Genomic DNA, 26036 nt, shown 5'->3' with positions numbered 1-26036 from the left:
GTTTAATACGATTTTCTCCGCCTTTTCCCTTTCAATATTCGTACTCTGTCGATTACTTGGATTACTTCGTGGGAGAGGAGGGATACGATTTTCCACGTCTCGTAAAGTAAACCCTCCACCTCTCCCGTTTAAACTCCACCATTATCCTCCTCTGGACGGTAGATAAATTTCGTATTCAAACGAGCGGCTAGATTCACGTGTGTACAAATTGTGTTGTGTATCCGTCCCACATGGATGGAATCCGAACTTTAAGAAAGGGGGCCGGAGGGAAAGGGGGCAGTGTTGCGGCTAATAAATTCCCTATCTTATTGTGACGCAGCGATAAATTCCTGGGGCGGGATGAAAGGAGGCGCCGAACGATACGTGGCGCCGGCTCTTTATTCAGTCGATCGTCTGTACCTGACTTTTCCTCCCATTTCCCTATTTTACGTCCTTGTTACGGTTATGATACGGCCGCCGTGCGTGCAACGAGATCGTCGTGGTTTTATCGGTCCCTCGTGGTCATAGAGAAAAATAAAGGGATTTGAAATCGGCCAACAACGCGTATTTCAAGGTGTTTAGGGATTTGACAAGATTTTGCTCGATTCTTTGTATAAGATAATTTAACTCAATTAATAAAATATAATTAAAATCGAATACATATTTTGGACATTGAATTGATCATTAAGGCATTAAATAATTTAACAGTTTAACAAATTTCTCACCAACAAAGTTTTCTTCCAATTCTATTATCTTTATAACAGTTTTTGTGATAACTTTGAGAGTTATAAGATATAAAAGATTAAAAGATCCCATTGATCGATATTATTTAAACAAAGAAATTGCAACGCGTTACCTTCGATTCGGACTTTCGGTTCAATATGCTTGTCTCTACACACCGACGAATATCCAAAGATTCAACGAAACGGCGATCGACAGAGTCTCATCGAAGGGAAAGCAGCAGTGTTGACCATATGCTTCTGTTTCCTCGAACCTCTTGTGCGCCAAAGGTTCCACAACAAATACGCGTTTCACGAAGAGGATCGGGATAATTTACGGGTGACAATATTTCATGAAAAATTCTCCGATTTCCAGGCACGCGCGCATGCGCGCAACCGTGTGAACGAGCGAGACTTGACACATGCGTTCACACTCGAACGCAGCACGCACGATTTGTCGCGTTTACCCGACGAAAAGAAAATATTTGTCTCGGTTCCCTTAACTAGCACCGATCCCTGACGCTTAAAATAATTTCTCTGACGATTCTTTACGAATGCCGTCTCCGATGTATAAATACCCCTCTTTAATAAATTCTCGATCGCCAGAGGACGTATTTATATTCAAATTTTACGTATAATTCTTAGTCTACCATTGATCGGAAATGATTAAACCGTACAATTTTCCAATAATATTTCATTCATCTTCACAACTGTTTCAGATTGAGAATAACGTAATAATAAATTAAGGAAAAATTCTATTACTATCGTTTACGATCGAAAATGATTTCGAAACTTTTCCATCGCCAATTCAATCTTTAAATCTCCCATTGAGCGCGTACAACAAACAGCGATTATAAATACCAGTCTCTCTTTTCGGTCTTTTATTATCCGTACCTTTTATTCACCGGTGAACTGTCACCGGTAACAGACTTTCCCAACATAAATACGTATTAATCTCGAGATTACAACGCAACGAGGGCGAGACACGAGGATCCTAGATCGAGCTCGGGGAAGATCGTTCGAATTCCACGAGAGGAGAAAATCCGACCAGTCACGTCGCTTAATCCGTAGGAGGCAATCACTGGCCGGACACAACGCAAGACAAATTGTTGGAATATAACGAGATCGACCGTGTTTCAGCACGGTGGAAAAATGAACTTTCGTTTCATTAATCCGATTCACTGATTGGCAAATCGGATATTTTCATTTATGTATATATATATATATATATAAATCGAACGGAATGAATCATGTCGCACGTCGATCCTCGCATCGAGATTAGACGAACTTAATTCCCAGTTGACGACAGTAATGCCCGATGATTCTTGCTCAAATTGCTTTCTCGACTCGAATAATTTATCGTTTTTATCTTTTTTTTATCTTCGATTTTAATCCTCTTTCGAGGAAAAATTGTACTCGAAACAGGAAACGAAACGGCGAAATTCTGTACACGAATATTTTATTAAAACGAGGAAGATTTCGCTGCAAGACACGGTATTCGAATACCATCGAAGCAAAAATCGAGGATAATTATATTTTTTCTTAAATAAATATTATCAAATTCTTGAGACTTTATCGCTAATTTCATTTTGCAGCGTGAATTTAGAGAACCAGGCTCGATAAAAATTACGAGATTTACGGCTGGTAAATACAGATTATGCAGAGCCACTAACCTGATCGATTTCGTTCAAACAGGCCAAGAATCGATAATAAGCTCCTTATACGGTCTTCATTTGCATACGTTTCGTGCAGTTCGCGATATTCTTTTATTTCTTAATAATACGGGAGAAAGTATATAGGCGGATATGCATGCGTGCACGATCCACGTCGTCGCTGTTTGATTATTATACAAACAAGCTCGAGGAGGGATATAAAACGATGGAATCGTTCCAATTGTTGAACATTCGAATCACCTTACCCTTTTTAGACTTGAAATAAATATAGGGTAATGGGAATTTCTCGATTTTCTTTTTCTTTTCTTTTCTTTTTCTTTTTTTTTTATGAATGTTTAGAAATTTAACACGGTTTACACAACATTTGCAGCCACGCATTGTCGATAAATCGATTGTAAATCAACGACTTACAAACATTATTTCGACATATATCGATTTTTATGCGCACGTATACGGCGATGTCCACACCCTTTCCGCAACGACACGAAGACTTAACAACATTGAGAATCTGGGATACGTTTATTTGAATATTCTAATTCAATAACCCTATTGAATAATTTAGATATTGTAATAGGAAAGAGGGGATAATTCAGGTTAATCCGATTTAACCAATACTTTTAGCAATATTTTAAGCAAAGATAAAACTGTATGCCAGATTCGCATACGACGCGTTTCTTAAGAGATTCTAATCGATAAATTAAAGAGACCGAAACGACGTTTTCTAAATATAAATCGCATCGGGATAATTGGCATCAGGAGGAGAAAAAACTATTGGAAAATCCGCCATTTTCCCTACTGTTTCTCGCTCGTATATCGAATCGATATAAAAAAAAAAAAATACGATCGCACGCTCCAATGGCGGACGAACATTTACGACGAGCATAATTCTTATTAAATTAAGCCTCGTTACATTCCTGGCCACAAGCGGACAATACTTTCGAATAGGTGAAACATTATGCATTTGTTCGTCGCGTTACGCACGTTCGGTCGGTACGATCGGTTATCGACCGAGCTCGTAAAACTCGAAAATAGCGGATCGAAACGCGTCCAATCGAGATTCGAGATATTGAATCTCGATCGGAGGTCGTGTTTCGTGTTCCGGGAACTCGAGTTCCCGTCCCGTCTTCAGACAGGACCGACTCGAAATCGAAATTGAAAGCGGAGCGTGCCGGTATTAATCAATTTCGCGCCTCGAATCGGATACGTGTGCGCGCGCAGGTAGAAAAAGGAGAGAGAGAGAGAGAGAGAGAGAGAGAATGAAAGAAGAAGATATTTATCAAAGAAATTTTCCTTCGAGAAAAATGAATATCCGAACAAACAGCTGTTCTTTGAACTGTTTTGAAATAGATTATAATTAAAATTATCAAGTATAAAATAATAATTCAAACGTAATTATAGCAAACATTTTTAATTCCCTTCGAGGTTATGTCGTATACGATCTCTCACTCTTCTGGACGATTATCTTCGAAATTAAAAATACACGATTCATTTTTCATTGCAAAAAGGAAAAAACGACAGATTTCTCGACAGAGAAGGGGAAAAAGAAGGAAGAGAAATGTGGAGAACACGAGAGCAACGTTGGATTGGCTCTGTACCGGTTGATCGATTAAATAAGAAGCGGAACGAAAATGTGGCCAATGCATCGGCCGTACAAACTGTGAACGGGATAGGGCGGCGACGCGCGTTTCTTTCTCGTGGAATTTCGCTAACCTGTCGTGCAAACACGCGGCAGACCTGAGGAACGGCTATTGACTAGTCTGACCATTTTAATGGCGCCAGAAATACCGCGCGAAACGGTCACACTTGAATACATCTTACGATACTGTGTTTCCTCGCACGTCCTCCATCGAGGGGAGCCATTATTTTATCAGGGTAAATGGTCCAGTTATTCCTTACTAGAACAACAAGAAAGGAAAAAAGAAAAGGAAATAGACACAGTGTAGCTTAATCAGAAACAATGGTTGATAGAATAAAAGTTTCGTTATAGTTTCATAAAAGTTATTTGTATATATATATTTCTCTGTTGTATTTAATTTAGAAAATTGAAGGGTAATTGAGGAACTTGGTTTGAAAACTGTTATCTTTAAAGAAAATTATAAGCTATCGAACAAGATGTACATCCTAACTTGTTTAGGAAAAAATGAACGTTTATTCTTCAATTACATTTCTTTTTTCCATTAATTACGATAATATTTTCACCGAAAGGTGTAATTTTCAGTTATATATATAATTACGTAATTTAGCAATCGCGTTGAACTTTCTATATCTTTCGTGTCATTGTGTAATATTGTCTCTTCGAGCGTTCTTTTTTTTTCCGGCATTCATGCGAATAAATTATGCAATTACGACCAGGATTTCGTGTTCGCCTCTATCTTTTATCTATAACTACTGTCCAGTCATTCTTTCAATATCACTAGTCTAGAAAACGATGCAAAGAGCGGGATTTGGAACGATAAGAAAAAAGAAATTTTTCATCCGAAGAATTAAGTTTAAAATTTGATCGATGAATGAAAAATTCATTTAACTATCTCGACTCGATAGCAAAGAAAGCAACGAGATTCGCAAGATCGAACTGTAATTGAAAACGAATCCAAGTGAATCGTCGGCCGTGTCCTCTCGTTGCTTGACACGATTCACTGGCACCACAAAAGAATAACGTTCCCTTTTAAGTGAAAACGTGCTCGCATTACGTCAATCTAAAAATAATCGACCCGCGTAAGACACAATGCTTCTGCAAAAACAAAACTTTCCTCTCAACGATAAAAACGTTCTCGTCGACCCGAGAAAAAAAATAAGAGGGAAAAAGAAAGGAAGAAATAATCGAAGCGTCATCGATTTGACGTATCTTTTAATTCCTTCTGGCGCAATTTATTACCTCAGTCGAACTGGTTTGGAAATTGTGCGTCACCATAAATGCCGGCCTTGTCTTCGAATTACGAAGGGTACGTCGACTCTGCTTAAGATGGAACAAAGGCAACGAGTCGGCTATAAAGGCTATTGATTAAATCTACCGCTTAATTTCACCTGACAACCCCCCCTCCCTCTCCTTCTTATCACGGACGTATCGAGACGAAGGAATGGGTGTTACATACGTAATCACGAGTGAAATTAAAGGAGAAATGTGTAGAATGTCGTTTAATTAATTTAAACGTGTCGACGCGATTATTGTTATTGAAAGAAGAAACAAAAGGTTTAAATTAATCGATTCAAAGATTTTTTTTTAAAATTCGCCGATCTTGGATAAATCCATGTAGCAGTTAGGAAAATTTGTAAAATCTGATAAGAATGAAAATCCACGATTAAAGAAAGAATAATCAACGTATCATTGACGATGAATATTTTGGATAAAACGGATACCAATCTTGGTTGGAATTTAAACTAGTAATTTTAAAGAGAAGATATGGATCTCAGTTAAAAGAGAAGTTGTTTTCGCGAGGTAAAATCGATTGATTCGTTCGAGGCACGATATTGTCGTCTACCATTCGATGAATTTTGTGACAATCCAACAGTCTACCATGTAAGTACGTTCGTAACTTTGGTTGGAATGTCGCTAACTGGGTATGCAAATACCCATGTCCGGTACTTATGCATTGGCTGTGAGTGCCATTTAATGGCATTACAAACTTGAAACCCGGCTTGCGCGCTTCCAATGCACGCATTTCGTTTCTTCTTTTTTATTTATTCATTTTCGATATTTTTATATAATTAATTTCACGTAATTTAACTCAATTAATCTTAAACTACTTAATCTACGAATTGAAATGTTTTAAGCCTAACAGACCTACCATCCATTCCTCGCTCGAACAATTATCAATGATTTGTTATGATAATTTATTCCAACTATAACCGATTCTCTTTTCCTATAACACTGTTACAATCATTGTTATCACTTTTTGAATAAATTAACTAACTTTACTCCAAACAATTAAATTTTCTTTCAATATTTATCAAGCCTTTTCAAATAATTGGAGGAGCATAAATAACCAAATAAGCCTGAACGATTAAAATTACACACAGAGTAATAACAAACGAGATTGGAAGAATTTCGACGCGGGTTTGGAAGCACGCGACCCGGCCTCTCCCCTCCCCTCCCCTCCCCGGAGGAAGAGAGGAGAGATTTAAAGCAGCGGAACGGTTCAAAGAAGTCGTCCTTCACGGTGCGTTGACGCGCCAACCTCGCGCGACCTAGAGCACCGCCTAGAAAACTGAATTTGTCGGGTTGGAAACGCGGAACAAGGCCCCGCTGTGCAGCACCCCGTTGCGAGGGGTCAGCACCCTGTGTGTCCACCACGTGCGTACCCTGCACACAAATAAAATCACGGATAAAATCGCTGTACATCACTTCGATATACAGATACTCCCTCGATATTTCAAATGCCAATACGTAGTTGCGGCGATTTATAAATTTCGCGAGAAATTGAACGACGTTTCAAAAACGTTTGCGGTATTTGTGATAATATTTACGATTGCATGTGTTTCTCACGGTTTCATTGTTTAGAAGTATTTACATAGGCTATTGGGTAAGGTTTTATCCCGAAGAAGACGTTGTTATGTATACGCTTTTAAATTCAACTACAACTAATTAACTACAAGTTGCGTCGATGAATTATCGGATTAAAAAATTTAGGAGAACGAGGTATCTGATCCGATTGAAATTAATTTTAAATGGACAAAAATAGATTAAAAGTAGAAAATATCGAAGAGGAGTTTTTTTTTCATCTCCAAAAATTACCATGTATAATGCAATAATTTTTATTCTTCTCTTTAACAATTCCGTCGTACGGATATCGCGAATGTGTCGTTGCATAATATATATTATTCGTGTGGTATGTATTATGGAAACACGAACAACGCTTATTGATAATGAAAGAGGAGGAGGGAAAATGGAGAGTTCGATCCACGTTGAAACGTTTCGCTCGATACGAAATAATCGATATTGCTTGAATAAGTTTCAAGTATTACGATATGTTGGAACGTTGAGTACCCGCTTATTGCTCTGCACGAGCGTGAAATAATTTGACAGGCAATCATAATGCATTAATAAACGACATTTTGCACCGCTCGATTTAGTCACAATTTCTGTGCAACGATTTCTGTCACTACAATAATATAACGTAAGTGATAGTCTATTGTCGATCCATCTAAATGAAGAATTTTTCTAGATCTGTAAGATAAGAAACGAGCAATTGATTCAGGATTAATTTAACGAATATATATATATATAAAGTTCGGTAGAAATTTTTAAAAATTCGGAGAATTAACGAAAATAAGATATATTTCTAAAAATTTAGATAAAAGAAATAAATTATTATCGAGTGTTTGTTAACAACTCTTTAAAAAATTAATAATTTTTGCAAAGGAAAATCTCGTTATTTTCTAATTATTCGAAATAAATTAAAAATTGTAAAATTCTTTCTATATTTTCTTAATATCTAATAAAAAAAAATATCGCGAAGAATTTTCACGATAATAATTAATAACAATAATTAATTAATTTCTAATTATTAATTAATGTATTAAACAATACGATATTCTTACAAGGAACGGAGAGGAACACGTCCGTTCTGCTTCGTGTCTGGCGCTCGACTCGACTTAAATCCAATATTTTGATTATCAATGACAATCGGTGTTTTCGTTTTCCGCCTTTCGTGCCGCCGTTTATATACATTTACGCTTTGCGCCTCGTCGAAACTCGTAACAACGATCATCGTTCTCGTTCCATTAATAAATTAATCATTCATCTTCGTGGAAATATTTTTTTTCTTTTTTCTTTTTGTTTTTCTTTCGGATCCTTTTTCGTACACAAGTTTTTCTCAAACGTTTTTTTTTTTTAAAACATCAAACCGGCTAATTTCACCGGCTAATATTTACACATTCGGAATAATTTATTACACGAAACTTACCAAGAGTGAGAGATTGTTTCGTTTGTTTGTTTTGAGAACGGCGAATTTCGAGAGTGTGTAACACTGTTGCATAACGCAACGTGACTCGAATTCCTTATACATCCAATGCGTTCCACTGTTTGAGGAACCACTTGAGATTAAGACGGTGTTAAACCTTAGTTTTCAAAATACTGCGCGTGGATTGCATTCAAACGTTCTTCTTTCTCTCTCTCTTTTTTTTTGTCTCGTCGACTGATTTACATAGCACCCATAGCCCGTAAGATTGTAATCCCCATAAGCGCCACATTTCTTTCATTCTCGAGAAACGGAACACGTGGTTTTCTACCTACCGAGCTACCGTTTGGAAAATATTTAAAAGTAAAGATTATTTATTACGTTTCCATTTTGATTGTTATTAACATCAAGCATCAGAAATGATATTCTTTCTCATTGAAAAAAATCTATATTATTTAATAATCGTTTTAATATTAGATTCGTGGGAAATCGAGGCAAATTTATTAATAAGATATATCGTTATGAATAATATTATTACCCATAAATACTATCGTTACACCGATATAACTATCCATAATTATTATTCAATGAACAGATTATGAATTTTATTAATATCGTTTATTACGAATATCGCTTGTATTTAATTTTTTGTAATAACAAAACGTATTCCATTTACGAAAATTGCTTAAGAATCACGATAATTGTAATTCGATAATTGTAAATGGTTCGTGTTCGAGAGAATAAAATTTCGTGAAAGTAAATTAAATGCTAGATGCGATAGAAAATTTTTGAATTATTTTTAAAAAAGAATCGAATGTTTCAGGTGGCGACTCACTTGGTCAAAGTTCGATCATACTTGGAGGTATCACGTAAGTATACCTGTATTTCTCAATACTTAAACACTTATGTATGAATATCAATTCGAATTTTTCTTGTATAAATAGTTGGCAACTGTTTACTTTCCCAACTATTAGCATTCAAAAATTGTTAACGCCGGGAGAAGGATTTTCATTAAAAAAAAATATATCCAAAAATACCTGTTCAAATATTTCAAGAATGAATCCATTTATGTTTCGTTTCTTCATTCATAAAAATATAAAGTGATTTGCGTAAACATGTTGTTTAACAAATTCCGAGAAAAGAAGAATTTTAACATTTCGCAACGAGTGGATTGATCGAACAACGTTCGATTAAAAAAAAGTACACGCGATGACACGAAAGCAGATTTTTTATTTTTTCTTTCTTTTTGACGAGTACATATTCCTTTTTCTCGTGAAAAGTGAAAGCAGCATTTTTGTCGAGGGATATCGTAATATAATATTAACCGGTCCATTAATTAAGTAGGCAAATTAAGGGTAAACATTTGAAAATCGTTGGAATTTTTTTCCTTTTTTCTTTCTTTTTTTTTTCTTTTTCAAGGGCCCACACGTGTGATGTCTGCATGTCATTCTAAACTTACCAACACCGTGCATCGCGCACAGACACACGTGAATAACGCGTGACGGTGTTGCCACTTAACACACATTTTCATAAGTCGAGCCCCACACCGGTGATTTATAATAAATTCCCTTAATGAACCTGGCCGAGAACGACCGGTGTGGACGCTTTTTTCTGTTCCCCTTTTTCCAACTTCTCCCCCGAATAAGATGTCACGATTTTTCTCCTTTTCCATCTTTTTTTCCTCTTTGAAAATCGGAGGCGAGTCGGAACAGTTTCGAAAGAGCCTTTTCGCTTTTTCGACAAATTTTTCAATTAATGTTTTCGCGCGATGCAGATAAAAAAGGGACGGTTTACGTATTACAGATTTTGTGAATTTTTATATTTTATCTTAATTTGATTTTTAATCGATCCTTTCCTTTGCTTCTGCAATATCTGTGCGATTCCGAAATTTATACGCGTCGTAAATTCGTTTTAATAATTTATTATTCCTCGAGTCGGACGTCAAAACGGCGTCTTCGATCGCGTTGCAAATCGAAACAAGGGCATGATCTACGATCAAAATTAGTTCCAGTTTGGCTTTGATTCCGAGAAATTCTTGGCAGCGCGCGAGACGCCGATTTTCGAAACGGGTTCGAGATCGTTTCAAGATTTCTGCACTCGAAAAAACCACTTTCGATCACGATTATTCAAATTACCGTGTCAAATTCTTGCCAAGGGATAAATAAAAGAGTTGAAGAGCAGTAAGAAATTTTCTATTTTCTACGATCAAAATGGATAATATACTTTCCAAGAAAACTTTCTTCTTCTCGCGATTTATTCCAGACTCTATTGTTTTTGTAATTTATCGTTCTGCGCGTTGTTTTTTCTTTTTTTTTTTTACAGACATCTTTTCTCCACATCACGACGCATTTATCAATATATGCATATAAACATTATTGCCATTGTTTCTTACGCGGGTTATAAAACGTTCGAACATTGAATATTAAGAAAGTTTTACAAACGGAGAGAATGCTTAATTCGAAAAAGAACTTGCAACTATTTAATTCACATTTCTTAGCATCATCGTTGGATCCTCTTTTTCTTTTTAAAAAGAACTGAATAACGAGATGAATTTTCGAAGAGCTGGAAACCAATCGTGTGAAACGGATCCAAAAGTATCTCGACATTAATAAGAAAGACGAATCGAAATAATCCAAATGATTCTTTTGTCGCGAAGGGGAAAAATTATTTCCATTCCAACGAATTCACATCACGCGCGCAAATAACACGGCCGTTATTTATTCGCATAGAACAAAGGGCTAAACCGCATAAATCTTCTTTAATAGTTTTTTAAAACGACGGCTGTTTACCTCGAAGACGAGACACGCAAGTCTCAGAAATTTCCCTGTGCGAAAGCACATGGCAGCAGCGCGAATCGTGACACGAAATGGGATCAATTAGGGACGCTTCTTCCCGCCAGATACAAAGGGGGCGGTTATTTTTTCCTTCTTCTTCTTTTATTTTATCCCCTTGCGAATTTCGCCATTGCGCCAGAAGGGGGGCTCACGCCTCTCACCGCCCACAATCCTGTCGACTGTCAGAACTGTCAGTGTTTCGTGTGTCGGTCGGCATGCTTGTTTTAATCACCAGCCTCCTCCTCCTCCTCCTCTTCGTTCCCCCTTCACTCTCCCCTTTTTTTCTTTCCTACTCGCATTTTTTCACCTTCCCTGGTGGGTTTTTTGATGGAAGTAATTAGTACGTTCCCTGTGAAATTAGCGCGGATCCTTTTATATTCGCGGCAATTAACGTCACGAGTTCATTGTTATTATAAATGAGAAAGAGAAAATTTGGAGAATTTGAAAAATTCTAATTTAATTCAATTTTTCATATATATATATATATTTTTAATGCCAGTTTTTAAAGTTTTTGGTACTTAGAAATAGCGATTAAAAAATCATTTAAATTTAAATTTAACGCCGACTTTCATCAATTCTATACCAATAATAATTCTCCAACGTGCACGGAACGGAAGTTAATCCGTTCTTTTCAACATCCTCGGCGTTCCCTTTTTCAACGTCGTAATAATTAAATCGTAAAATATACAATTTACAAATACAAGCAATTTCCATATGCTTCTACGCTATATATATGGCCGTAAAAGAATCGTAAAAAGTATATTCCTCTTTCTTAATTAAAAATTCGAAGTATCGTCCGGGTATTGTTTCAAGGAATGAAACGGTCGGAGGGTATTCAAACTTGAACACGTTTTACATGCTGCTCGTGTGCCACTTGCGCAAATTTCCGTGTATTCCTTTCGTTTTAACGCACCGTTTGACAATGTTATAAACTGGCTTCTTCGTTTAAACCGCATTCAACACGGATTTACTCGAAGGTTTCCTCGAAAGGTGAGTCGGGACGCTTTCTATTTAGGCGATTCACATTTCAGAAAATTACGGAACGAATTCAATCCTTACTTTTACCTTCCCTCTTAGATGCTCTTTACTCTTGTATATCTCGGCCCACGCATTCTTTTTAAATAATCTCGGATCTCATTTCGACGGTTTTCACGAGATATATATATCCACGATTCTTTTTCTTTCTTTTCTTTCCTCTTTTCTTCGGGTCAACACTCCTCGAATCTCGACGTTATCTCTCGATCGAAATGAATAATCGAAGCGAATCGAGGCAATCTAAACGAAACTTTTCTTTTTCTTTTTTAATCGTCGAATAATTATCACGTATGAATTGCTGATAATTATTTTAATTAAGTAAGCCGGCAAAGGATGAATAATTCATTTGCTGCAAGGAATATTAAAAATGTTTAACGTTCACATTTCTCACGTGTGCATTTAACATTTTAAAAAACAAAGAAAGATAAAGATATCGAATTTTCTTCCTCGCTCCTACAAACTCGCATTCTATTTCAATCTCTCCTCTCCAATCCTACGTTTAATAAATTTCCCCTCTTGTCCAAAAAGCCATCCACAAATCGCGACAAAATTCTACGACAAATTTTATCCATCTTATCCCCCGCAATTAAATCGATCCTCCTTTCAAGAAATTATTATTCGTCCGTGGTCCAACACGAAAAGCTAATCCTCGAGAGGGGGGAGAGTTAGCCGGCGGGTTCACTAACTCGAAACAATGGGCCTGGAAGGTAAACACGAACGTTTCCCTGTCCCGAATCTTTGTTTGGCCGAGCCCTACTCCTCCTCCTCGAGAAAAGAATCTACATAATTACTGTGCCAGAGAAGCCTGTCCCGACCACCGCGGCGGTTAGCGCCACTCGAGGACCCTCCCCCCTCCAGAGATATCTCTCAACCCTTTCCAAGGGTTGCGTCGAGTTTGCTTAGGCGGCCGATCTTTTGTTTCTTCGTGCCTCTCTCGTCTTAGGAGGGATGCGTTCTTATCTTGCCGAAGATGTGTGCTTCCCTCGATCATCCGCTCGAAAGGATACACGAAGGTGGAATTCCTTGTTCTATGGGGTTATCGAAACGTGAGAACGATAAATAATCGAGGCGAGAGGAGATAGGAGTAAGATTCGATTCGGAGATTTCAGAAGGCTTTTCAGAAAGAGAAGAATGGATCGTGGAATGGATTATTCAATACATTGCATTCTGCTCCTGCAAGGCTTATAAAGCACGAATAAAATTAAGTCGATTATTATCTGCGATCAGTCTGGTTTCTTCCGTAGACTTTGTCGGAGAAGAATCAAAATTCTCCTTGCCTTTTCATTGCTTCCATCCCCTGTTTTTAATTCCTTGAATTAAATCGAGTGGGAAGACATTAAAACGAGAATGGGAACAGAAAAATTAAAGTTTGAGCTTCAAACTTGGGCCGAATCGAAACGAACTCGGCGACGAGCAACTGGAAACATCTCTCGCGAACTCTTTATTATACACAAACGAATCCTAGACTTAGATTAGATTAGATGAATGTCAATCAACCGAAATCCAATTCCATCCGCTTGTACCCCTTCCACTCCCGCCCACGCATAAGAAAAATAACATTCTTCCTCGGCCTCCTCGGGACGGCGGGGGTGGCTTTCGATAAATATTATTGAAACAGCGCCGTGACGCTCCGCAGATCGCTCGAGTTTCTCTATATTTTCTTTTTTTCCTCGCCGCCGTTTTACCACGAATCACCAAGGATTCGTAGGTGGCGATGACGCACGTCATCGATACGTAATAACAACACTTTGCTGGTGACGTTCAAGTGCGGTGTAATCTGGCGAGAGCGGGCCGCATTATCTCGAGAGCGGCTCGGCCGAGCGATAATCTGCTAGATCGAAACCGTGGAAACTTGTTGGATTGATCGGGTGGATCGAGGAGGGAGAAGAAAGAGGATTCGAAAAGGGATCCTGCCGATCGATTCTTTGCGAAACGGTGAGTTTTCAAGGATGCTCCTCCTTTTTTTTTCTCGTTTTAAAAGTTTACGAAAGGAGAGTAAATTTGCTGTTGGTATTATTTGGTATACAGCTGGCTTGGCACATTTCTTTCTTCGTATCTCTCAAAAGGAAACTCCCAAATTTTATTCCCTTGGAATTAAAAATTACGACTACTAAATGATAAAAGTTATTACTTCAAAAAAAAGAACAAGTTTTAAGAGCGATCGAAAAATCTGTTAAATTTTAATGATCGCGAATTCGTCGTCTTGTTAAACGATTCGTCGATGCCACCACGTGGTGTAAATGCAGGATTGAAGTAAATGAACGGATTAAAGGCACGGGTCGCGAGGAGAGCCGGTTTATGGCGCGGAGTGTCAAGTGTGACAGGAACGTGTGACAGTGGTCGAAGAAACGATTCTTATTATTAGCCGGCATCCCCCTGTCTCGCTTATTGATTTACTTCGACTGTCACTGCCGCGCGATAAGCCGTAATGCATTGCCACGCGGTGGGCTCGATACAAATATATCTCGTGACACGGTGACGGCCTCGTCTTGTGCCGTCTAATGGCAATTTGTATTTAACCCCCTTGACGACTTTTCCTTTCCTTTTTCTTTTTGGCTGTAATAAAAAAAATTCGTGGAGAAAGTGTGTAATATTATAGCGAAATATTATATTACTTTTCGAGAAAATCTAATTTTTTCTTCTGTCAAATCGATCGATATAAATAATAAATTTTACGCGCAATACATTTGAGATTAATTATATTTTATTTGTAATTCAATGTGAACTTCTGTTCACAATCGCGCGAACCAATCTTTAACATTTCAATCATGCCTGGTGAGCAGCGACTTGAACAATTTTTCTTTTCAAAAAAAAAAGAAATAGTGTTTCTTAGTGTCTTTTGAAACCCATTATTTAATATGGAGATAATGTAAATATAAATGTAAAAATTACGTGGACGATTGTTTCACAATGACGTTTTCAAAAGCATCGAATCCATTAGATCGATTGATCAGTTAGAGATTTATTTAATAATAAATCGCGTGCCTTTAATCGATTGGATTTTTTTCTCCAGCGTTAGATAACATTAGAAATGTTTCTTCGAAGGAACGTTTCAATCGAATCACTTGCTGTCAAATCGTATTAACCTATTCTTCATTTGCACGGCACGCGTTAAGTCTCAATTTTATATAGTGGCGCCGTCGTTTTATAGGCGTGACAATGTGCGGTCGTTACTTAATTGTCACTCGATAATCACGCGAGAATAAAATTAATTGTTTGCCGTTGCATACGTTTTTTAAAGGCTAAAATAATCATGAGGATTCTTTTCTTTATGTAGTAACTTACATTATACTACATATTTTCATTGCTAGTTACTTTTCGTTAATCTAGTTACTTATAATCTTATCATCCGTCGATAAGAAATTTTATTCGTAAATTTCTTTATATTTTTTACTTTTCGATTTTACGCAAGCAAATTCGAAAAAGAACGCGTTATTTTCTTTCTATTTCCAATTTACTCGTGAAGAGAATGAGAAATAAATTCGAAAACGATTAATGAAAGTGTATCATATTTTTCAAACTAAAATCGTTACATCTCGTATCGAATGTAGTTTCACAATTACATTTTGTGAATCGAAAAATTAGATTTCGATAAAAGAGAGAAAAAAATAAAAGTATACGTATCATTTTCAGTCATTCGAGAAAAATCATCACGAAAAACATCTAAAGATAACTCTACCATGCTGATTTTTTTATTTAAATTATTCTCCGTATCGAACTTGGAATAAAATCGAACGATTTGTAGATTTCACGCGATCACCATGTGTGTCTAATAGCTTCTAATTACGTCGAGAGGCCGATTTCATTTCGCTCGCGATCCAATCAGATATGCCAAGTGATTTCAAAGTTTGGTAGAATATATTCAAACATTTGAAAACGTGTTTTAAGACTAATCAATCGACAGTATATACAGTTAATTTCAAAAATATTTTAAAAATCTTCTGGCTGTTTAACACTTTGATCTTTGACACGTGAGTTTTTTTTTATTTCCTTCTTTAAATATTTAGGTCGTGATTCTAAAATGAAGCAATAAATATCCATAAATATCTATCGATATTTAAAAATTAAAAAAAATAAAAAAAAATTTCTTTTCCTTTTATATTATTTCTACCGCGAACGTTTATGCAAATTCATTTTTTTTTATCGATGTAACTAAAAAAAAACATGGAACTTGAAAAGATAGATTTATCTCACCTTTGAACCCATCCAATGGACAATGAAAGATTTATTTTCAGGATAATTTATCTCTACGCGCTCGATATTTCCAACATATAAATTTCCATAAAACGAATAAAGAGAACGGATCAAGTTTTTGTCAACGCGTATTCAATTTTAAATGTACTTTACTTCGAGAAATTATTTAACAATATACAAGCCGGTTTCAATAACGCATGCTGCGTTTCAGACAACTATTTCAATTCCAATCTAATTTTTCACAAAACGCATACATTTAAATACTTTTGAGACTATAACTTGCAACCTAATTACTTTCCATATTCCGATCCTGAAAAAAAAAAATATATATTTCTATTATCGCGATCTCGATTAACGCTCGCTCAAAGTGTCACTTATTACTCGATTTAAAATATATAATATTTATTAATATAAAATATAAAATATTTGTCGTCCGTGGAAAAATATGAGTTTTCCGGTTTTCACTTGGATCGAATATTGGCCAATATTCCACAAGATAAGATAGAATCAGATGTTCGAATTTCAGAGTTATATTAACGTATCCAGAATCGATTTACCTTTATTATTTCATATTTCGCGTAGATACGATCTTCGAGACCACTCGATTTCTTTTTTCTTTTTTTTTTTTTTTTACTTATCGCTCTCTCGAGTTGACAACGCTCGAATATATATACATCGAATCCGTTTCGTATTAGATCGAAGGGAAAGTTGCGTGTCACTTTTTAAACCTCGTCAAATAAAGAATTTTCAATTGATGGATTCGTTTTGTAACGATATAATATCCCTTGTTTTATCCGTATATATATTCTAAGTTAATTAAATCAAATTACATTAGATGTAAAAGAATATTCGAATATTTCAATTACAGATGGATTTGAAAGAGGAGAGGTTATAAATGCAAGGATTCTGAAAGAGAAAGATAGATATATATATAGTTTGAAATTAATGTTATGAGTGAATGTAAGAACGAACAGAGTTACAATAATAACGTTGTTTAAATAATAAATTAGTTAGTATTAGCAGAAGAGAAAAATTCATTGATATACTTACGTTTGCAATACAATTTTGCGATACGAAGTATCGAAAATATTAATGCCGAGACGATTATTCTTCGATTATTCGATTATTCGATAATAAAATATTAAATACCAGTTTTAAGAATATTATCGATATTACTTTCTCCCAATAAGTCGAAGTGTAACGTTGCTAATTTTAAGGTGCTATGTATTTCGTAACGATATAGAAATAGGTTCGCGTTGAAAATTTCTAGGTTATGAATCACGTGTCGTTTGTTGATATCGACAGAATTAACTTTCGAACGATATTATTTTCAGCAGTGCTTTCAGATAAACTGTATTCCATCGAGTATTGAGTTCGTTTCTTTGCTCTCTGTTTACATTACATCGAAGGAATTTTAAAAATAAACCTATTGTCGTATTGTTAATATTAGAAGATACGTAATATTTTATCGATATTTTAGATTTTCCATCAAATTTGAAAAATGTATCAAAAATTTTAGAATTACTTTAAACGAAAAATTCAATTTTTAACAATCTTTCGAGTTTTCTTTATTATGGAATTAATTCACTTTAATTAATTCGACGTTATCTTATTTAACGCAAAATTAAATTCTTCGATATAAAATTACTCGTCAAATATTAATCAATCAATAATAATTTCTATCACTGTTTCTATAAAAAGTTTTTTGTAAAAATTTATTCAACTATTCTTCTAACTCTAAAATATGTATAATGTTATTGTAATATTAATATTATCATTAATTTACAATTAACATCAATTACAAATTGATATAACATCCGTTCTTTCTCGATCCAATTAATTTAACAATTAATTTGATATATCAATTAATTTGATATCGATTCTATTCACGTTTATCATCCAAAATGCATTAGTTCGACTTAATTATCACGTTGCTACATCATCCATCTAGTTAATAAAACCAACTTACCATTGCTTACATTCTAAACAAACTGCCAGGCTGTCGATTTATGGCTGGCCAAACCGTGAATATCTTTTCCATTTCTAAATATACATATTACTTGTAATAATACTGCGTTACTTTTTAGCCAAGATGTGACGTGAATTCGCAAGATCCTGTCGCGAATTAAAAAGAAGAAATCGAATGGCGAATTTTTAAGTCAAAAACTATTCTCATTTCTTTTTTTTTCTCCATTTTAATCCTTCATGTGGAAAACGAGAAATTATATCCAATAATTCAATAAAACATTTTAATTGTCTCATCTTGTCTTACGTTTTATTCCTTTTCAAAAAAACTCGTGCAATTGAAATAATATAAATGGAGTAAAGATTGAAGAGTGGAAAGAATTTCGCGGGAATTTTGAAATAGTCATTGCTATTTATCTGTTTTAAAAAATATTATAAATTCTTTCAAGATGATATATACGAATAATATTTATATCATACCATCGTATGATAAAATTGTATCATGATTGATATATCCAATACAATAATATTTTAACTCGTAATTACAATCGTAATAATTTTAACGAAGGCTCGTCGAATGTCTAAGAAGTGGAAAACACACAGGCAAATGATAATTTCCTTATTAGGAGGGTCTCGTTTCGATTATTTATTATTATTCGATCAAACGCGTATATATTTTAGATGATTACATTGTAATTAAATTCCAATTTTAATTTTACATCGTCTACATCGTAATTATTAAACGATCCTCGTTTTTCAAACTGGTTCCAACGATAACCCTTCACTTGTTGTAATTGCGAGTGATAATAAATAATTCATTGCTAGATTTTATTATGTTTAACACAGTTCCCCTTATATAAATTGTATTAGACATAGCGAAATTAAAAGATAATGTATGAAAAATCATTAAATAACATCTAAGATAAGCAGAATATTATCGATACAGAACACTGATTGAAATTAACATTCCTCGACTGTGCTGCTTTTTAACCTTGATATTACTTGAATCGAATCAACATCGTATCTGTATTATCATCATATCTTATGTAGATAATAAAATCATTAATTACTTATCAGATAAATCAATGCAGTATTAAACAAAGAAAAAAAATTTATAAAAAGTATAAAAAAGTTTTCAAATATCTAGTTTTCTATTTGTATAAGCATTCGATTTCCAATTAATCGATAATTGATACATTTTTAGGACACCATAGTTTTCGATTTCGTTACATTTTATTTACATTTAATTAAAACTACATTATGATTGCACCGACATGCATTAACATAAAAATATTAACAATATTGTAACAATATTATAATAAATTTCTAACCTAGCTGCATTAAAATCTTGTTGAAATAATTTATACAACTTATCTATTATGGAAATTAGATTTAGCGATTTCCATAATGATCTCTAGTGTGCCTTTTGCTTTAAATCAGAATATTACAGGAGATCTTATATTTATGATGTTGCAAATAATCACGATATTTTTCTCGAATATTTTTTTTTTCCGGATAATTTCGATTTATGCTTTTATTTCGATCTACATAAATTAATAATAAATTAAATCTTACGATACAGGATTAGAAATATTTGATTATTTAGAATCGAATTATCTCGTTTTACAATATGTATCGTCCCGGTAAAATGTTTCATCGATACTCTTTCCTATTCTCGTTAATATTGAGGTTAAGTAATTAAGCTTTATAGCGAACTCGTAGGTTTGTTCACAATAAGGTATATATCACGAGACGGTAAAAAATTAGACATGAAAGTAGACATTTATGATACAATAAATTGTACGGTTAATAATCAACTGCAACGTTACAATCACGTATTCGAATCATTAAACGACCCACTCCACCTTCCTCGATCGTTTTCGAGTAGGCGATCATTCTTTCAACGATTTATCATTCCATTAATCATTCGATATTACGACATCAATTCGGCAATTCATCTTACATTAACGTTGCTACTTTTCAATCAAGTCTTAATTGATTATTAACCGAGAATATTATAGAGACATTAGCGATTACGAATGAATCAAATGATGAATTTACTAAATTACAGAGTAAATGAATGTATGAATAAATCAGACCAGCATGGAGAAAATCTTGTGCGACTTGAATCGAGAAAAAGAAGATTAAATTCAACTGTTATCAGAAAATTTTAATTTTTGGCGTATTGTAGTATATATTGCATTATTTCATCATGTTCCAATGATTTGAACAAGATCAAAAAAATAAAGATCCTTAAATAAAGAAGTAATTTTAAAAAATGGGTGCTTAACGCGTACACCATCTGTTATAACGAGAAGATCCTCCATGTTACAATTTATCAAGTTGTAAAACGGTCAATGGATGTTAGCTGTCAGCTCGGCCAACCAACGATTTGTCATCCAGCAATGGGCTGCTGACTTCCGATATGCAACACAGAGAGTTCCTGACTAAGTTTCTTAGGATTCCGCGAAGACGGTCGGTGAAGGCATTCTGTCACGGCTTTTACGCCACTGTCAGATCGATACGAGTGGCCGCGTAAAAGTGAACACGATAAAGGCGTGACAGTCGAAAAAAGATGTCACTGCACTTTAGACGTCGTTTAAAACGTGTGAATAATAAGCTTTGAATGGATAAAATGATTTGAGAGTATGCGACATCTTTGGGTTGCTCAGTTTCCTTATCTTTAGAAAGACAATTGAACGTGAATTGAACAAATGATCGATCTTGAACATTTTTTTCTTGAAAAATCGTGAAACAAACAAACTGAGATTTGTAGTTAAATAAGTGATCTTATTTATGAATGGATTTATGTTATTTAAGAATTTGTAGAAAATTTCGAGTTAAGATTATTTAGTAGTATTTTGTTTTTTAAATGTACTTGGATCCTATCCTGTCCATTTTAGATTTTTGTCAGTCTTCTTGCTTTGAAAAATACTGAAAACATATAAGATTGGTTACTCATATTTCATTATTTAAAAATTCTTTTTTTTAATTTTAGATATTAACATAATTTAAATTTATATATTAAATTTTAGATATTAACATAATTTAAAAATAAAAAATTTTCAAAATAAAAATTCATCAAACTTCTTAATAAATTGAATAAATTACCTACCCTTTAGAAAGATTCGAGTTTTTTTTTTATTTAATTCATTATTATTTTCTCTAAAACTTTCGAATTCGTTCTTTCATTCTTTCTCTATACAAGAATATCGTTTAAGTCAGTAGTTCTGATAACAATGAGAAATTGGAAGCGGTAAACATATGAAAGCATATGCTCTAACAGGCGCGTTTCCATGCATATTAAACAAAACCCGAAGAACTCGTAACTATTCCACGTACAAAGAGTAGCTTCTACGTGTTGGCTACCGGTAAACCACGTTCGTAACACAGTCGTAATATTTATTTTTTCTTTCTTTCTTTTTGTTCTTTTTTTTTTTCGTTTCGCAAAGCTGACAATTCGCCTCGTAGATACGAGTTCTTACAACTTTATCCTCGTTGTGAATCTCGAGAAAGAGATGACATCTGGAAAACTATTCGAGTTGAACGTCCATCATTCGAACATCTTTCTTCTCAACGTTTTTTAAAGAGTAGACAAAGTTGATGCATTATCCTTTCAACCTTACCATTGCCAAGTTCATACATTATCTTAGAGAATTTGCTTTCAAATTAAAAGCATCCTTAGAGCAACGTGATTTGAACTCGTTTCAGTGACAAGTATTGTAACACAGCGGTTCTGTATGTTGTCTCCAATTATTTTTTGTATTAGCAATTAATTGCAATGTGTTTGCGTGATTAAAACTGAAGAAAATAAGTTTTTGTGACAATTCTTTTTTATCAAAATGTTTTTTTAAGTTGAATGAATTTTAAAATCATTCAAATACTTATGTCACTCGAGATGTTCTATCTCTGAAATTGAAGAAATCATATGAAAGTATAAATACTTTAATTTTATTAAATGTAAAGATTCATTGGACCATGACAATTTTATCACACAACTTTTAATTTATTTATATTAAATATTTATTATTCAAAAATTAAATTAATCTTACCTATGCCAAAATACGTAAACATATAAACTTACACATATTATCACATCCATTTTTATCTTTGTATTTTCTTTCCTGGTTTATCACTAAAAAAATATAACGTTTTAATAAAAATTAAATAAAACAAATTTCAGTATCGAAGCAAAAATTAAACAAAACAATATAAAAATTCTTAAACGCCTTAATCTTCGATTCTCCACTTAACTTTAGTCAAGGATTCATGGCGCTCGAACATCGAAAACGACCTATCGAAAACTCGTTTCCCACTTACCAAACCAAACCGAACGAGGATAAGTAGCCGTTTAAATCCCTTTGGACGATGTTCACGCCTTTTTTTCATGAGATTCGCAGGGAATTAAGGCGGTGAAGATATCGCGGAAAGGTCGGCTTTCTTGGGTTTCAGGCTCGTTGGTATGCAGTCGGTTTAGTTTCTTGCAAATTCGCATTCTCTTTGCCGCTTGAAATGACGTTGGACAGCTTCCTCGTGTTTTCACCCTGTTTATGCATTATGCAAGCATGAAACCAGGACGTGAAAAAGAGAAGGTGAGAAGGGCAGAGAAACGAGATAATGAGAGGGCGGTCAATAATACAGGTTTAATCGTCATTTGAAACACTTAAAGCCTTGTATCCACTGTTAAATTTCGATAAGAGATAATAGAGAATTGTGATGATTCTGATTCGTGAATTGGAATTTTTATTTAAAATGTTAAAAAGTTATTGTTAGTTGTTTGTTGTATGCAGTCTTTAATTGACACTATTATCTAAAAATGATATCATTATTTAAAAATAATTTTAAGAAAGAAAAAAAATGTGAACCAGATTTGAAGTAGATTAAAGAAAATTATCATTTCAAAAGAATAATCATATATGTTCATTTTAAAATATAAATAAATTTGTAATGTATAATTAAAAATAAAACAAAAAATGAAAAGATTCAAGAATTAGTTTCACATTAAATTTGGAAAATTAAATATTGAATTTCATTATAGAAATCGCATAATCAAAATATTTTTATATATCGTTCAATGAGTGAATCGTTTAAAAACCATTCATGAAGACCAGTGGATAAGCAGCTTAATGGTTGTTCCAAGCAGACGTCGTTGACCATCTTCACTGATACACGAGCTTCCCTCGTTCTTTACCCTTTTGAACATCGTTTTACATACCATAAATCATCGTAACAATATTACTTGGGCATGTTAATTTGCTTCATATTTTTCACTATAGCGGAAGCGATAAATCTGAACTGGTTTCTGGTGGACCCTTTTACATATTTTTTTCGAAGACTCCTTTCTTCACAGATAGGATAGGATATTTTCGTTGTTCCGAGTTTTGATGGATTTGGGATCATTCGTTATTAAGAATCTCTCGAGAATCATTCCTAATCGTTGATGATGGAAGAGGGAACCAGAGTTTTACGAGATATTAGATTTATTGTTCTGCGTTGCTTTTATGGTTCTGTTGGCTCGTCTTTACGATTCTCATTGCGGCTTTGATGTTGTTTTCTTATTTCTGTCGACAAGATAATTCCATATTTGGTTAAAGTTAGTAAAAATTTATTATTATTTAATTTAGCAGATATTTGATTGTCGAAAAATATAAATTGTATCATAATAGAAATTTGTTAAAATGATAAATAATTTTTTATTTTAATATAAATGTTTAATATGATTATATATGTGATAATACAAAATATGTTAAAAATGTAACTATATTAAACCTGTTAATTTTCATTATGTTACCTTAATTATAATCATTTTCTTTTTCATCAATACTTTTATATCAACTTTATTTAAATATTGATTGACTTAATAAAAACATTCTTTCGTTCAATTTTTTTAACTCCTCTCTTTCTTTAAACATTTTTCAAAAATTCTTACTTGATTATAATTATATCTTTATTTTATTCAATTATTTACTTCACACTTCTTCATTTTACTATTCCTGCAATTTAGATACGCGTTAAATAAATTAAATATTCCACAATAGAACTTAAAAAAATAAAAAAAATTTCATCCTCACAATGTCTCCTCAACACTGTGTTACTCTCTACAATAATGCTTTTTGAAGAATCATCCATAAAATTCATCTCCATTCATTCATCTATGCACAATTTGTTCAAGGAACTTGTTCAATATCTGGTGAATATATTCTCCTGTTCATCAGTTATTTCACAATACGTATACTTTAAAGCAATCCCCTTAATCAGATGGCAATTTCGTTAAATAACTGTTCAGTCCTGCTATTTGCACCAATTCATCGTTTACCGTTAAACAATCCTTACATACCAGATTCCATCGCATATAATTACAAGTAGATTGGATACAATCTTTCCTTCTCCCTCGATTCTCTCTTTCTTCTCGCCGCAAAATTCCGATCGTTATCTGATTGCTCAGACTTAAACGAAACTTATTACTTGTCGTGTTCCCTTCGAGATCCATAGAATTCGAACGAGCTATAAATACCATCGTTCCTTCTCTCTCTCTTTTTCTGTTTCTCTTCAGTAGTGATTGCTTGATGTTTCTTAAGAAATGTTCATTCTTCGTGACAAAGAATTAATTCGATAAATGTAAATTTTGAGTCATGTCACTTTTTCAACAAATGTGGTTAACAAGATGAACTGGACCTGTAAATAATATTTATTCTATTATTTTGAATTTTTATACATAAATTATTATAATATCGATACATTTTCAATTTTCTTATTATTCTGAAAGTATCAGCGTAATTTTCAAATATTTATTCCTACGTTCTTTTCGATTTCTAGATATTCACTAAATATTCGAAACTTTAATACTAATTTGAATAATTTTATTATTTTTAACATTATAGTGATATCAATGCAGTTCAATATCATAATATATATCAACTTGGACTTTCTACTCTTTTAATTCTTATGAACTGCCTGAAAATCATAAATCATAATCTCACTACGCTAATCTTTCCTTAGTTACGACCGCCATAGAAGGAGAGAAGACTTCTTCGGAAGCCGTGAATCAAGCGTAAAAGCGGTCTGACCTTTAGCCGATGCTGGACGTATGGTAAATTACCAAACGACAACCAGTCAGATAGCATCTGACACAACATTTTTACGGTTCTCGAGTCGGCATACTAAGGAGTCATTACTTAGTCATAATAGGATTAAGGGCGTGCTGATGCAATCTGTGGCGCGAACACCGGCACAGGGAGAACTGACTGACTCTTCTCCCCTCTGTTTCCTCCTATTCGAGTTATCATTGTAGCGATGGGATCAAGTATCTCACAGTAGATTCAGAACACTTGAATAGATTATGAATCCATATGTTTATGTGTTTCGAAATTTATTATCATTATCTCTTGATTTTCCACGTAATTTAAAATATATTCCTGAATAGAAGGAAAATAATTATATATAAATAGAAACTTATCCATTATTATATATTATTTTAGAATAATAAAAGTTTATATTCAATCTACAGGATTCTAATTATCATTACAAATTATTAATTGACGTAGAAATTACGTCAATAATTATCATAAAATTGTCTTTAATATAACAAATTATATATAAATGTATTAAAAAAAAACATACAATATTAATACATTACATGTGTGTGATTTATATCATATTTCAATTTTTTCTAAGATGAATGAATGATATCTTATTTATTTTCGTTAGAAATATTTCAATATATTATATCATTTGACATTA

General features: G+C 33.8%; 1 protein-coding gene and 2 long non-coding RNA genes across 6 annotated transcripts in view; 1 reads left to right on the top strand and 2 right to left on the bottom strand.

Moving 5' to 3' along the window:
- The window catches only part of LOC107996139 (uncharacterized), a 101387-nt gene that overhangs the window by 30328 nt on the left and 45023 nt on the right, over nucleotides 1–26036 (top strand). For both annotated transcript variants that reach the window (XM_017054056.3, XM_028665052.2), the window contains exon 2: nucleotides 9092–9137. The gene's annotated coding sequence lies outside the window, so the exon portion shown is untranslated. The remainder of the gene's footprint in view (nucleotides 1–9091; nucleotides 9138–26036) is intronic.
- Nucleotides 15628–17682, bottom strand: LOC107996155 (uncharacterized). The gene is made up of 4 exons (XR_001765739.3): nucleotides 17382–17682; nucleotides 16889–17237; nucleotides 16332–16641; nucleotides 15628–16153 (listed from the first exon to the last, which is right to left on the bottom strand). It is a non-coding gene; the product is annotated as an uncharacterized LOC107996155 (long non-coding RNA).
- LOC107996150 (uncharacterized) lies at nucleotides 19511–25699 on the bottom strand. 3 transcript variants are annotated; one of them, XR_009830428.1, is made up of 10 exons: nucleotides 25364–25699; nucleotides 24634–24971; nucleotides 24368–24545; nucleotides 24088–24289; nucleotides 23512–23857; nucleotides 22617–22840; nucleotides 22381–22431; nucleotides 21923–22205; nucleotides 21412–21829; nucleotides 19511–21230 (listed from the first exon to the last, which is right to left on the bottom strand). It is a non-coding gene; the product is annotated as an uncharacterized LOC107996150 (long non-coding RNA). The 3 variants fall into 3 exon arrangements; XR_001765732.3 differs by having other exon boundaries at nucleotides 22349–22431; nucleotides 24368–24971; XR_003696787.2 differs by having other exon boundaries at nucleotides 24368–24971.

The sequence above is a fragment of the Apis cerana genome, linkage group LG6 (genome assembly GCF_029169275.1).
Source record: "Apis cerana isolate GH-2021 linkage group LG6, AcerK_1.0, whole genome shotgun sequence".
NCBI lineage: Eukaryota > Metazoa > Arthropoda > Insecta > Hymenoptera > Apidae > Apis > Apis cerana.
The sequence above is the reverse complement of the archived record's forward strand: the minus strand, read 5'-3'. Positions and strand labels throughout refer to the sequence as shown.